Genomic DNA, 16,645 nt, shown 5'->3' with positions numbered 1-16,645 from the left:
ATCAAAGTTAATATACTATCCAATAAGTTCATATAAAAGTATCAAAGTACATTTCATATCAGGAAAAATGTATGCACGTTCCATCTCAAAAGCTATAAATAGCTAAAATAGTTATTTTTTTCCAATAGATATCTTTAGCCAACCTAATATAAATTTATTCTAATAAGTATCAGAGCAAGATATGTGCATGTATTGGCCAACCTAATATAAATCCAACTACCACTGGTTGTTGGATAGACCATGGAAAATTGCAAAACTCTTTTAGTTCTGGATTAAGCACATGTTTAAACTCCCCAACTTTATAACCATTCTCATTCTTAACATTAAACTCATTTAGTTCTAGAAGTGTCCTTGATTTTCAGATTGTGAAATAGTTGTTAATGGTTCTGATGAATGTTGGAATCGCTCTATAGCTCCAGTTCTAGAAGTGTCCTTGATTTTCGGATTGTGAAATAGTTGTTGATGGTTCTGATGAATGTTGGAATCGCTCTATAGCTCCTCTAATGGATTCATTCTGAGATAAGATGTATAGGGTTATTTCCAACATTTCTCTTGGTGTCGTTCTTGCTGAGTCGTGCAACCCATGAAGGCTCTGGAGTTCATTAATCAGGTCAATAAATATTTCTTTCTTCATACGGAACATATTGAAGAACCGCGTGGGATGATCCCGTAATAACTCACTTACCCATCTATCTGCAATCTGACTCGACGTCATACGGGGGGTTCGGTCGACGTTTGTAAGATAGTAATAGTACAACAAGGTAATGATTAGTGTGACTTTGCAGATGTGTTTAACTTGTTCTTCATCCATACCACAAAATAAGAACAAGGATAATTTATAAACTTGATAAATAAAAAACTTCAGAAAATTGTGGCGAAACATAGAAAGTATAATGATAGTAAATGCAATTAGTGCATAATACAAGATAAATAAAAAACAAGATAAATAAAAAACATAGTATTACCATGGAAAAAAGAAAAGTGTCTATGACAGAAATATGAAACAGAGCTATAGGAAATAAAATACATAATATCTTAAACATTCAATCATTCATGAAAGAGCTAATGCATTTGAGTCCGTATTTCAGTTCCAACTTTATAAAAAACTATTTTATGGTTGAGTCTCGTAACAACTTCACGTATTTTAAATAGTCATCTATGTCCGATTTAACATCAAGATATGCATTGAGGACTTGGAGACATTCCTCAATGGAGCTGTCATGAGAGGGAAAAGACCTTGCTTTGCAGGTTTCAACCAGTGTGTTCTTTGATAAATGTGACTCCTTTATTCTTTTTGTCTACTCTAGGACGCTTTTGGCACGCTTATGGATTGAACATCTGTGTGGACTGGATGTGATCTTCTCCTGACTCACCTATTTGCACGGTTTCCATGTCTTGTGGTAAGCCGACAAACCCGAGATCATTGGGGTGAACGTATGAGCTCCTGTTACAACAACCCCAGTGAACATGCCATTCAGCTTCTCATCCAAAAATGAATCAATGTCAATATATTTAAATTTTTTGGTTGACGACACTGTCTGAAATAGATTAAAAATTTTATTAGTGAAATCATTTCAATGTGAAATTTCATGCAAGATAAAGTAATATTAGATATTTATTTACCTGTAATTTCTCAGCCCACCAATCCTTTGGTACATCAATTGTTCGCTTTATTGGATCTCAAGCCATTCCCGTTGATCCCCTTTTAAGTTTTTTTCATATCTTTCAATTTTTTTTAAATTGATCTCACTTGTTCTTCAATTTCATCTGATCGTAATCCCTTCCGGTCACTTCCTTGAATTTAACCATAAGATTTTGCCACTATTCTTTGTTAAAATACGTGGTGAGCCTATTTCCCATCTCGACCTCCCTCAGACATAGATCACAAAATATAATAGTGACATTTCTATCACACATGGCCGATGATCCAACCTCTTTAACTTTACTCATTGAGTTCTGTCAAATTTACTGATAAACACAAAATATTTCTTTTCATAGCAAGAAATATCCCAACATAGAGATAAATAATTTATATGGTAGACATGTGAACACATAATATTGATGAAGCATTAAAAAAATATGTTCTTCGTTCATAGGAAAAACCAAGAATTCTTCTCATCAAAGCCGCATTAACCATAACCAATCTTTGGAATGCATATGAATGCATAGGAAAACAAAAAATCATTTAACTCTTCAAAATTCATCTTAATGATGGATATATGTTTATTTGGAGATATCATAATTTCATTTTGACTCCTTGTTTCAATCAGAAAATACTTTAAATAAACCAAAAAGAAGAATTTGATATAAGAACTACTTAATTCCTTTGTGTTTACATTAGTATAACACTTATACAAAACTTTTTTTCTTACATTTTTATTACCTAAATCTTTGAGATCACCAAAAATACGTCAACAAGAACTTTTATAAGGTGAAACACACATTTTGAAGCATAGGTAACTGTCAAATATATATAAATTGAAGTTTAGGTTTTAGATATGTAAATCCATATGGATCGCGTGGTATGTATGTAAAGCTTCAAGAGATAAAAAGCTAACAAAATACTAGAATAATATCATCATTAATACAGTCATTCCTGAAAATTCTTGTAATTTTCTCAAGCCAAATTTGATGTCCACAACTTGAACTGCAAGCAATGAGTACGATCTAGTAAATTCACATCTATGGGGTTTAGCATGTGCTAAATATTGATGAGGACTGTAGCCAATGTGAAAAAAAGAACCCAGTGAGAATGCATTTTGCATAAGATAAAAAGCAAAATGACATTCAAAGAAAAGATGTGTATGCTTTCACTGCGACCCTTAAAGAAAATATATGCAGAATGCATATACATCTGTCAACAAGTTCATCCGCAATAGTTAAGCCATTTATAAAAACCTTGTAAGTGAATGTTGCATATTAAAGGCAATAGCCCTTAAACCAAAGCATTTTACTCCGAAAACATAAAAGGAAAATCTTTGTGAAGACAAGCATCCTTAAATTCCAAAGAGTATTCCTCCACAAAATATAAAGTGAGCAAATTGCAAAGAGTATTCCTTCACACAAACAGAACGTAAATTTCAACATATCAAGTTTATGCATTCAACTTTTTAGTTTTTTTTCTCAACTTAAACAAGAGATAAATTCCAGATCTCCAGTCAGGAAAACAACTATGATTTGCAATTCAATTTAAAAAAAAAAATCATCATCGTCATTTCACGAAGGACTGCGGCTTTGCACATCTACATAAATTTTTTATTTGCTGCTTTGCAGATCCACAAAAAAAAAAAAAGAGACCCAACTACATTTCCCGAATGACTGCAAAGGACGAAGAAGGAAGACGAGACATGTGGAGGAATATTTATATCTGTTGAGAATAAATTCGGAAGGAGTACAAATGTCGAAAGAGTGAAGATGTCGAAGAATGAAGAGGGAAAACACACATTATTATAAGAGGAGGAGCGCTTAGGGCATGCGAAATGAGGAGGAGCGCTTAGGGCATGCGAAATGAGAAGGAGAAATGTCAGATGCGATTGAGGCGGGATGCCCACAACTTGGATTGCAAACAATGAGTAGGATTTAGTAAATTCACATCTAAGGGGTTTAGTATGTGCTAAATATTGATGAGGACTGTAGCCAATGTGAAAAAAAGAACTCAGTGAGAATGCATTTTGAAGATAAAAAACAAAATGACATTCAAAGAAAAGATGTGAATGCTTTCACTACGACCCTTAAAGAAAATATATGTAGAATATATATACATCTGTCAACAATTTCATCCGCAATAGTTAAGTCATTTATAAAAACCTTGTAAGTAAATGTTGCATATTAAAGGCAATAGCCCTTAAACCAAAGCATTTTACTCTGAAAACATAAAAAAGAAATCTTTGTGAAGATAATTACAAGCATCCTTAAATTCCAAAGAGTATTCCTCCACAAAAATATAAAGTGAGCAAATTGCAAAGAGTATTCCTTCACACAAACAGAACGTAAATTTCAACATATCAAGTTTATGCATTCAACTTTTTTCTAAACGCAAACAAGAGATAAATTCCAGATCTCCAGTCAGAAAAACAACAATGATTTGCAATTCAATTTTTTTAAAAAAATCATCATCGTCATTTCCAGAAGGACTGCCGCTTTGCACATCTACATAAATTTCTTATCTGCTGCTTTGCAGATCCACAAAAAAAAAAAGAGACCCAACTACATTTCCCGAATGACTGCAAAGGACGAAGAAGGAAGACGAGACATGTGGAGGAATATTTATATCTGTTGAGAATAAATTCGGAAGGAGTACAAATGTCGAAAGAGTGAAGATGTCGAAGAATGAAGAGGGAAAACACACATTATTATAAGAGGAGGAGCGCTTAGGGCATGCGAAATGAGGAGGAGCGCTTAGGGCATGCGAAATGAGAAGGAGAAATGTCAGATGCGATTGAGGCGGATGCGTATGAGGGCAGGGTCGTCCTGCGGGCCACGTCTTTTACAAATCCCAAAACACCGTTCCCGATAAGCTGGGAATAAATGCGAACCAAACAGTGCGACCTGCACTTATATGCCGCCCCAAACGGGCCCTAAATTTACTAAGGAAATATATAATTTTAACAAAATAATGAGGCAGTATAAATTGGTAGGCCAACAACAATTTTAGTCTTAATTTAATCAAACAAGCCACCGCTAATAATTTGATTTGCTGAAGCAAAAGCTCGCATTATAATTTTGAAATATGGAAATCCACTTCGTGGCTTAGTGGCAAAGTTGTTGAAACATAATTGTCTGAACTTTTGTTCAACTATAAATTTAAGCAACGGTGGAAACAAGGGCTGACTGACGTCAGTCTTCCTAATTTTTTACTAATTTTTTAATTTTATATTGTTGGATCTTAAATTATCTTTTGTCAAAACCTCGAAAGAGTTTAAGATTGAATGAATAAAGGAACAGGAAAATAAAATATAACAAATCACGAGTTTTCTGTAGAGAGAGTTAGTAAAAAAGTTATTTTATTCATATTAATGCCCGTATTTATAGAATTGTATTTTGGACAATTACAGAGAGGAGGGAGCGGTTATGGAAACCACTTTTAATTTAATTGATGCTCTAATTAATCACATATATTTCATACTATATGTGTATTACAATTTGTATTTTAAGAAGGCGGTACTTGGCTAGTTGATTTGTTTGAATTGGATCGCCTGAGGCAACTGATTGAGTGATGACCGTGTCATGGGTTGGTCTGCCCAGGTGCCCGATTGAGTGTCGATCTCATTCTCCGTGGTCAAGGCAAGTCGACCGATTTGTCGGGATTAAGTACTCCCGCCTGCTCCCCGGTTGATCGGGACTGTCGGCGTGGTCTCTCATTCGAATCTCTCACCATGGTGTGTCAGTCGATACTTGACAACGTGGTTGACAATAAAATAATAGGTTGTTTGGCCGTCTTCTGGGCAGTTTGAATGCTTTAAGATTCGTGCTGACAATTGTGGTGCATACATATATATATAATACATTAAAAACTTTATCCCTTTTAAATTTAAATATTTAATAATAAAATTATATAAAAATTTTAAATTTTCTATAATACATTAAAAACGTTATCTTTTTTAAATTTAAATGTTTAATAATAAATTAATATTAAACTATATTTTTAATTTAATAACTTTATTTATAATAACTTTAAAACTCTTAAGAAAATAAACGTTTTAAATTTATACACGAAAAAGAGTAAAATTTAAATGGCCATCTATAAGTACACGAAAAAATTAGAATTCAATCATAAGTGACTCATCATATACTTATAATTTATTTGGCATCAAATTTTATTTTTTTAGTTTTCTTTTATTTAAATTAATTTTTATAAATGTATTTACTTAATATATTTTTTTGATATGTTTTTGCTATTTATTCATAAAAAACAAATTAATAGGAAAAACTTAATAGATTTAACCCAAGAGTTCTACTTGCAAGCTTATGATTATATCACATCAAGGAGGAGTCATAACAACTATATTACATTAGAGTTTGATTCGCTGGTCGCAATCAAATAGATTTAAATAGAAATGATCAATAAAAGAATATATATTTACAATGGAGGGATGTCGAATCGAAAGAAGTAAATATTCAAGGTTCAATGATTTAATCAACATTGAATCGGATGATATAATAAATATTTAAATTATTTTAAGATAATGTTGATAATAAAATAATGATATTTATATCATTTTTATGGATTTAACAAAAATATTTTAATTTAAGACAACTTTTTATGAATATTTTGAAAAATATTATAAATAAAAAAATTTTAAACAAAATAATTTGTCCTTCTTTGTTACTTTAAATATCTTATTTTTGGCTATCCGATCAAAATCAAGAGTCTAAAATTGAATTACATTTGAACCGGTCGGTTCTTTAAAAAATCAGATTGGCCAGACTGGTTCACTGGTTCTCCTGTTCAACCTCGATTCTGACCGATTCAATCTCGATTCTATGCATAAACGGGTTTGAGTTTGGACTAAACTGGTTGAATGATAGGTTCACAGTTAAATTAATCGAATCAACAAGTAGTCCAATCCAATTTTTAAAACTATGCAATAGAGTATACATATGACCCAATCCTTATGTATATATATATATGACACTTTAACTTCATTTTTTATATGTATACCACCTAATTCTTCATATCACATAAAATATCACAACTTTAATTTTTTTCTAAAGTGAAATAAAGAGTTATATATGTAACATATGGATTGAGTAGTATATGTGTAACTCTTCCTAATATTTATTAGAATGATTCAATCATGTTTGAGTAAACCTATGAATCTACATTTTTGTGCAATATATAGACAATCTAAAAAAAAGAAAAGGGAAAAAAAAGAAAAAAAAAGAAAAAAAAAAAGTATACTTGTAACTATTGATTTTTTTTTTTTCAAGCAAAATGGGAATTTTTGTGTTAGATTACATATACTTCACAATCTTCACTAAATATGCACATGAATGCACTCATTAGGCTATATGTGACAGTCCATTACATATACTTTTTAGTAGCTTTAGTGAAGAAAAGTTCCAAATCATTTTTGAATATTCCTAACAACTCAAGCAACTTATAGAAGCATTTATAGGATGAACTCACCATTATCTGTATGGTCTGCACTAAAGTGCAAGTGGGTTCAAAGTCATATAGTATGATGGATTATGTAAAAAGTGAAACGCCAGATATCATTCAATATATTATATTCCAATTCACTAAAAAAATATGTGTTCTTATTAGCCCATAACTTAAAAATGGTTCACTTCTTTGTAAGGAAATACGTTGAGTCTTCTTTAAGCCGCTTAAATGAGTCATTCCTCATTGCAATATTATACATGGAGATTATTGCTCCATGGTACATAAATAATTTATTCAACTCAATAATGAATGGTCCATAATTTTTTGATAGATTCCGTTTTTCTTTTCTTTTAATGTAAAATAAGGGATTTATGCATCATATCAAAAATTAAAGTTAGTGAATTCATACATTCAATAGATTTCTCGCCTTTTGTATCTAGCCATGCAATAATGTATCCAACTATTGAAATCATATTGCACTCATTACTCAATTCTATCTCTCTATCTTTGCAGTTATCTAATAATCTCAATGATACATCCTCACTCGTTCTCTTTCTCATCCATATGTATAAAACTTCAAATTAATTTTTTTAGAGTATATAATTTTTTTCCAACCTTATTATAAAATTATCCAGTATATATTGACTACTCTTTAACTCTTGCATAAAATTATAAAACGGCTTCAAACTTTTGTAAGAGAGCATGCAATAACATGCATCTAATTATGCTTCTACTCAATCTTCAACATTTTTTTTTTTTTTTAATTGTGGTACTCTTTTTATTTCTTAGAATTTTAATGGAGACATGTTAAGCATGGATAGATATCAAGCATTCATAGAAGTCATCATTATCTCTGAGCATCAGTGTTGGAGAAATAACTACTTACAAGAAAATAACTTTAAAAAAACTTGTATGTGAATTCATAATAATAACTAATAACAGAAACAATTAATTAAAATATAGTACAAAATAAAAATTTATATTTTCATTCATTATAATGACAAAAACACCATATTACTCTTCCAGTGGCACATCATTACTGCTTGCTGGAAAGTATTAACATATTTCCTTCTTAACTCTATGATGACCTTATATGCCCTTTATTATAATGATACATATTTGCCCAATTTTTGGAAATGTTCTTATGTGAATCTTCCAAATCTTTACTTAAACAACCTTTTCATTAAGACCATTCCAACTCCTCCAAGGAAAAAATTATAAGAGAAAATTAATAAAAAAAAATAGAGGAAGAAATTAAAAGAAAATATATGTGAACATGAAAAAGGGAGGTGGGAAATGCTCATAGAACATTTTTCATAGAGTAAATATGAGACGAAGGCCTAAATAGGATTGGGCTAACTTGTTTCTTCTAAAACTTGAAGAGAAATCATGAATATTTATCACGCAAAATCAAAGTATGGAAATTTATTTTGTTTTAGACACATGTTGGGAAATGCTCATAGAACATTTTTCATAGAGTAAATAAGAGATGAAGGCCTAAAGAGGATTGGGCTAACTTGTTTCTTCTAAAACTTAAAGAGAAATCATGAATATTTATCACACAAAATCAAAGTATGGAAATTTATTTTGTTTTAGGCACATGCTCCCTACTAGCTCTTAGAATATTTGGGCACAAATTTATAGACCTATTGACCTCTTTCATATGAGGGGCATAGATTTATACTGCTAACGACCAATTACTTCTGGAAGTAGATGGATTCCAATCTTTGGAAAGTGGTAAAAGTTCAACATGTGGTGCAATTCTTCAAAGATCACATGATATGACAATTTAGTGTTCCTCGATGAGTCATATTAGCAACAACCCTTCATTCAATAGTATCAGACTAAACAACTTCATGAGAAGAAACAACATTGATTAAAGATACTCAACAATATATTGTCCCATAATGAAAGTACTAGTTGAAGCATTCAAAAAGATATTAGCTTAGATTCTAAGAAGGCACTTGAAGAAAATAAGCAACAATGTTTGCCTTACGTCAAGCTCCAACTCAATCAACAATGTTTGCCTTAATTTATGGACTTGAGGTTGTACTACCATTGGAAGTGCAATTTTCCTTAATAAGCGTTGTTACTTTCATTAGGAATCCTCCAGAATGGAATATGCAGTTACATTTAGAAGAACTTGAAGTAGTAAAAGAGATGTGCCTTTCAGCTCAACAAAATACGAAACTCTACCAAGCACAAATGTTTCAAGCTTACGATAAGTTAGTTTGACCTTGAACATTTTTGTGTGGAAGAATCAGTCATTGTCTTTAAAAGATTGATTCTTAATCATTGAATGATAGGTAGCAAGGTTGAACTAATGTAGGAAAATTCATTTGTGATAGAGAAAGTATATCAAGGAACTTCTTATCAATTGGTAGACTGTAAAAGCGAATGTCCCGGGCTTCTCATCAATGGATGGCACTTGGAGAAATATTACCTGTAGTGATGTACAAGAATGTTCCAATTAATAATTTTTGTTTTTTGGGAACCCCAATAAGATTACTAATCCCTAAGTCTCTGAATCTTTAAGGAAGAAAATTAAATAATCAACATTTTAAATTTAAGATCCAACTTGAACGAAAATTTATTTACTCAAATGCAATTGAACTTATTTCCCCCAAACTTGTTAAGTTTGATGAGATTTGAGTGAGTTTCATCAAATTGGTTGTTAACCAAGCTTCATTAAACTAACTCAAAAATCAAGTAAACTCACTCAAATCTCATCAAACTTAACAAAATTCCATTAAACCCACTCAAATTCTAAATTTCAAAATTTTAAAATTCAACACTCTCGCGACATAATTTGAGAATATTCAAAATCTAATTCATGTTGGCATCAATTTTTAATGTCCCGAGCGAGGTGTCAGCATATATGGTACGGGACTGTGTTTAGTCTTCCACCGTGTGGGTCGTGTTAAGTCTGACACGGGACATGTTTAATGCCCATTATGTTGTTTAGAAAGCATACTCCACACAATTCTTATGTATTTTCATAGCAAGAAATATCCCAACAGAGAGATAAATAATTTATATGGTAGACATGTGAACACAAATAATATTGATGAAACATTAAAAAAAATATGTTCTCCGTCCAAAGGAAAAACCAAGAATTCTTCTCATCAAAGTCGTATTAACCATAACCAATCTTTGGAATTCATAGGAATGCATAGGAAAACAAAAAATCATTTAACTCTTCAAAAGCCTTCTTAATGGTGGATATATGTTTATTTGGAGATATCATAATTTCATTTTGACTCCTTGTTTCAATCAGAAAATACTTTAAATAAACCAAAAAGAAGAATTTGACATAAGAACTACTTAATTTAACACTTGTACAAAACTTTTTTTTCTTACATTTTTATTACCTAAATCTTTGAGATCATCAAAAATACGTCAACAAGAACTTTTATAAGGTGAAACACACCTTTTGAAGCATAAGTAACTGTCAAATATGTATAAATTGAAGTTTAGGTTTTAGATATGTAAATCCATATGGATCGCGTGGTATGTATGTAAAGCTTCAAGAGATAAAAAACTAACAAAATACTAGAATAATATCATCATTAATACAGTCATGTAAATACATATGTAAATCCGTATGTAAAGCTTCAAGAGATAAAAAACTAACAAAATACAAGAATAATATCATCATTAATACAGTCATTCCTGAAAATTCTTGTAATTTTCTCAAGCCAAATTTGATGCCCACAACTTGAACTGCAAACAATGAGTAGGATCTAGTAAATTCACATCTAAGGGGTTTAGCATGTGCTAAATATTGATGAGGACTGTAGCCAATGTGGAAAAAAGAACCCAATGAGAATGCATTTTGCATAAGATAAAAAACAAAATGACATTCAAAGAAAAGATGTGTATGCTTTCACTGCGACCCTTAAAGAAAATATATGCAGAATGCATATGCATCTGCCAACAAGTTCATCCGCAATAGTTAAGCCATTTATAAAAATCTTGTAAGCGAATTTTGCATATTAAAGGCAATAGCCCTTAAACCAAAGCATTTTACTCTGAAACCATAAAAGGAAAATCTTTGTGAAGATAATTACAAGCATCCTTAAATTCCAAAGAGTATTCCTCCACAAAATATAAAGTGAGCAAATTGCAAAGAGTATTCCTCCACACAAACAAAACGTAAATTTCAACAAATCAAGTTTATGCATTCAGCTTTTTCTCAACGCAAACAAGAGATAAATTCCATATCCCCAGTAAGAAAAACAACTATGATTTGTAATTCAATTAAAAAAAAATTATCATCGTCATTTCCCGAAGGACTGCCGCTTTGCACATCTACATAAATTTTTTATCCGCTGCTTTGCAGATCCACAGAAAAAAAAGAGATCCAACCGCATTTCCCGAACGACTGCAAATGACGAAGAAGGAAGACGAGAGGAATATTTATACCAGTTGAGAAGAAATACGAAAGGAGTACAAATGTCGAAGAAGTGAAGATGCCGAAGAATGAAGAGGTTAAACACACCGTATTATAAGAGGAAGAGCGCTTAGGGCATGCGAAATGCGAAGGAGAAATGTCAGATGCGATTGAGGGCGGATGCGTATGAGGGTAGGGTCACAGGAGTAATAATATGATCGAAAATACGGCCCGCAAGGTCGTCCTGCGGGCCTTGTCTTTTACAAATCCCAAAACACCGTTCCCGATAAGTTGGGAATAAATGCGAACCAAACAGTGCGACCTGCACTTATATGCCGCCCTAAACGGGCCCTAAATTTACCAAGGAAATATATAATTTTAACAAAATAATGAGGCAGTATAAATTGGTAGGCCAACAACAATTTTAGTCTTAATTTAATCAAACAAGCCACCGCTAATAATTTGATTTGCTGAAGCAAAAGCTCGCATTATAATTTTGAAATATGGAAATCCACTTCGTGGCTTAGTGGCAAAGTTGTTGAAACATAATTGTCTGAACTTTTGTTCAACTATAAATTTAAGCAACGGTGGAAACAAGGGCTGACTGACGTTAGTCTTCCTAGTTTTTTACTAATTTTTTAATTTTATATTGTTGGATTTAACCCAAGAGTTCTACTTGCAAGCTTATGATTATATCACATCAAGGAAGAATCATAAAAACTATAATACATTATAGTTCCATTCGCGAGTCGCAATCAAATAGATTTAAATAGAAATGATCAATCAAAGAATATATATTTACAACGACGGGATGTTGAATCAGAAAAAGTAAATGTTCAAGGTTCAATGATTTAATCAACATTGAATCGGATGACGTAATAAATATTTAAATTATTTTAAGATAATGTTCATAATAAAATAATGATATTTATATTATTTTTATGGATTCAACAAATAATATTTTAATTTAAGACGATTTTTATGAATATTTTGAATAATGTTATAAATAAATAAAAAATTAAAAACATGATATTTTGTCTTTTTTTTTTACTTTAAATATCTTATTTTTGGCTATCCGATCAAAATCAAGAGTCTAAAATTGAATTACATTTGAACCGGTCGGTTCTTTAAAAAATCAGATTGGTTCGCCGGTTCTCCGGTTCAACCTCGATTCTGGCCGATTCAATCTCGATTCTATGCAGAAGCGGGTTTGAGTTTGAACTAAACTGGTAGAATGATAGGTTCACAGTTAAAACGGTCGAACCGACGAGTAGTCCAATCCAATTTTTAAAACTATGCAATAGAGTATACATATGACCCAATCCTTATGTATATATATATATGACACTTTAACTTCATTTTTTATATGTATACCACCTAATTCTTCATATCACATAAAATATCACAACTTTAATTTTTTTCTAAAGTGAAATAAAGAGTTATATATGTAACATATGGATTGAGTAGTATATGTGTAACTCTTCCTAATATTTATTAGAATGATTCAATTATGTTTGAGTAAACCTATGAATCTACATTTTTGTGCAATATATAGACAATCTAAAAAAAAGAAAAGGGAAAAAAAAGAAAAAAAAAGAAAAAAAAAAAGTATACTTGTAACTATTGATTTTTTTTTTTTCAAGCAAAATGGGAATTTTTGTGTTAGATTACATATACTTCACAATCTTCACTAAATATGCACATGAATGCACTCATTAGGCTATATGTGACAGTCCATTACATATACTTTTTAGTAGCTTTAGTGAAGAAAAGTTCCAAATCATTCTTGAATATTCCAAATTATAGGATGAACTCATCATTGTCTGTATGGTCTGCACTAAAGTGAAAGTGGGTTCAAAGTCATACATCATGGATTATGTAAAGAGTGAAACGCCAGATATCATTCAATATATTATATTCCAATTCACTAAAAGAATATATGTGTTCTTATTAGCCCATAACTTAAAAATGGTTCACTTCTTTCTAAGGAAATAAGTTGAGTCTTCTTTAAGCCACTTAAATGAGTCATTCCTCATTGGAATATCATACCTGGAGATTATTGCTCCATGGTACATAAATAATTTATTCAACTCAATAATGAATGGTCCATAATTTTTTGATAGATTCCGTTTTTCTTTTCTTTTAATGTAAAATAAGGGATTTATGCATCATATCAAAAATTAAAGTTAGTGAATTCATACATTCAATAGATTTCTCGCCTTTTGTATCTAGCCATGCAATAATGTATCCAACTATTGAAATCATATTGCACTCATTACTCAATTCTATCTCTCTATCTTTGCAGTTATCTAATAATCTCAATGATACATCCTCACTCGTTCTCTTTCTCATCCATATGTATAAAACTTCAAATTAACATAAATTTTTTAGAGTATGTAATTTTTTTCCAACCTTATTAGAAAATTATCCAATATATATTGACTACTCTTTAACTTTTGCATAAAATTATAAAACGGCTTCAAACTTTTGTAAGAGAGCATGCAAAAACATGCATCTAATTATGCTTCTACTCAATCTTCAACAATTTTTTTTTTCTTGGAAATTGTGGTACTCTTTTTATTTCTTAGAATTTTAATGGAGACATGTTAAGCATGGATAGATATCATGCATTTATAGAAGTCATCATTATCTCTGAGCATCAGTGTTGGAGAAATAACTACTTATAAGAAAATAACTTTAAAAAAGCTTGTATGTGAATTCATAATAATAACTAATAACATAAACAATTAATTAAAATATAGTACATCATGAAAATTTATATTTTCATTCATTTATAATGACAAAAACACCATATTACTCTTCCAGTGGCACATCATTACTACTTGCTTGAAAATATTAACATATTTCCTTCTTAACTCTATGATGGCCTTATATGCTCTTTATTATAATGATACATATTTACCCCATTTTTGGAAATGTTCATATGTGAATCTTCCAAGTCTTTACTTAAACAATCTTTTCATTTTGTCCATTCCAGCTCCTCCAAGGAAAAAACTATAAGAGAAAATTGATAAAGAAAAAAAAGAGAGAAATTAAAAGAAAATATATGTGAACATGAAAAAGGGAAGTGGGAAAAGCTCATACAACATTTTTTCATAGAGTAAATATGAAACGAAGGCCTCAAGAGGATTGGGCTAACTTGTTTCTTCTAAAACTTGAAGAGAAATCATGAATATTTATCACACAAAATCAAAATATGGAAATTTATTTTGTTTTAGGCACATGCTGGGACATGCACATAGAACATTTTTCATAGAGTAAATAAGAGACGAAGGCCTAAAGAGGATTGGGCTAACTTGTTTCTTCTAAAACTTGAAGAGAAATCATGAATATTTATCACACAAAATCAAAGTATGGAAATTTATTTTGTTTTAGACACATGTTGGGAAATGCTCATAGAACATTTTTCATAGAGTAAATAAGAGATGAAGGCCTAAAGAGGATTGGGCTAACTTGTTTCTTCTAAAACTTAAAGAGAAATCATGAATATTTATCACACAAAATCAAAGTATGGAAATTTATTTTGTTTTAGACACATGTTGGGAAATGCTCATAGAACATTTTTCATAGAGTAAATATGAGACGAAGGCCTAAATAGGATTGGGCTAACTTGTTTCTTCTAAAACTTGAAGAGAAATCATGAATATTTATCACACAAAATCAAAGTATGGAAATTTATTTTGTTTTAGACACATGTTGGGAAATGCTCATAGAACATTTTTCATAGAGTAAATATGAGACGAAGGCCTAAATAGGATTGGGCTAACTTGTTTCTTCTAAAACTTGAAGAGAAATCATGAATATTTATCACGCAAAATCAAAGTATGGAAATTTATTTTGTTTTAGGCACATGCTGGGACATGCTCATAGAACATTTTTCATAGAGTAAATAAGAGACGAAGGCCTAAAGAGGATTGGGCTAACTTGTTTCTTCTAAAACTTGAAGAGAAATCATGAATATTTATCACACAAAATCAAAGTATGGAAATTTATTTTGTTTTAGACACATGTTGGGAAATGCTCATAGAACATTTTTCATAGAGTAAATAAGAGACGAAGGCCTAAAGAGGATTGGGCTAACTTGTTTCTTCTAAAACTTGAAGAGAAATCATGAATATTTATCACACAAAATCAAAGTATGGAAATTTATTTTGTTTTAGACACATGTTGGGAAATGCTCATAGAACATTTTTCATAGAGTAAATAAGAGATGAAGGCCTAAAGAGGATTGGGCTGATTTATACTGCTAGCGACTAATTACTTCTGGAAGTAGATGGATTCCAATCTTTTGAAAGTGGTAAAAGTTCATCATGTGGTGCAATTCTTCAAAGATCACATGATATGACAATTTAGTGTTCCTCGATGAGTCATATTAGCAACAACCCTTCATTCAATAGTATCAGACTAAACAACTTCATGAGAAGAAACAACATTGATTAAAGATACTCAACAATATATTGTCCCATAATGAAAGTACTAGTTGAAGCATTCAAAAAGATATTAGCTTAGATTCTAAGAAGGCACTTGAAGAAAATAAGCAACAATGTTTGCCTTACGTCAAGCTCCAACTCAATCAACAATGTTTGCCTTAATTTATGGACTTGAGGTTGTACTACCATTGGAAGTGCAATTTTCATTTCCTTAATAAAAGTTGTTACTTTCATTAGGAATCCTCCATAATAGAATATGCAGTTACGTTTATAAGAACTTGAAGTAGTAGAAGAGATGTGCCTTTCAGCTCAACAAAATATGGAACTCTACCAAGCACAAATCTTTCAAGCTTACGATAAGTTAGTTTGACCTTGAACATTTTTGTGTGGAAGAATCAGTCATTGTCTTTAAAAGATTGATTCTTAATCATTGAATGATAGGTAGCAAGGTTGAACTAATGTAGGAAAATTCATTTGTGATAGAGAAAGTATATCAAGGAACTTCTTATCAATTCGTAGACTGTAAAGGCGAATGTCCCGGGCTTCCCATCAATGGATGGCACTTGGAGAAGTATTACTTGTAGTGATGTACAAGAATGTTCCGATTAATAATTTTTGTTTTTTGGGACCCCAATAAGAGTACTAATCCCTAAGTCTCTGAATCTTTAAGGAAGAAAATTAAATAATCAACATTTT

This window comes from Phalaenopsis equestris, unplaced genomic scaffold (genome assembly GCF_001263595.1).
Source record: "Phalaenopsis equestris unplaced genomic scaffold, ASM126359v1 Scaffold000400, whole genome shotgun sequence".
NCBI lineage: Eukaryota > Viridiplantae > Streptophyta > Magnoliopsida > Asparagales > Orchidaceae > Phalaenopsis > Phalaenopsis equestris.
This window is presented reverse-complemented; position numbering follows the sequence as displayed.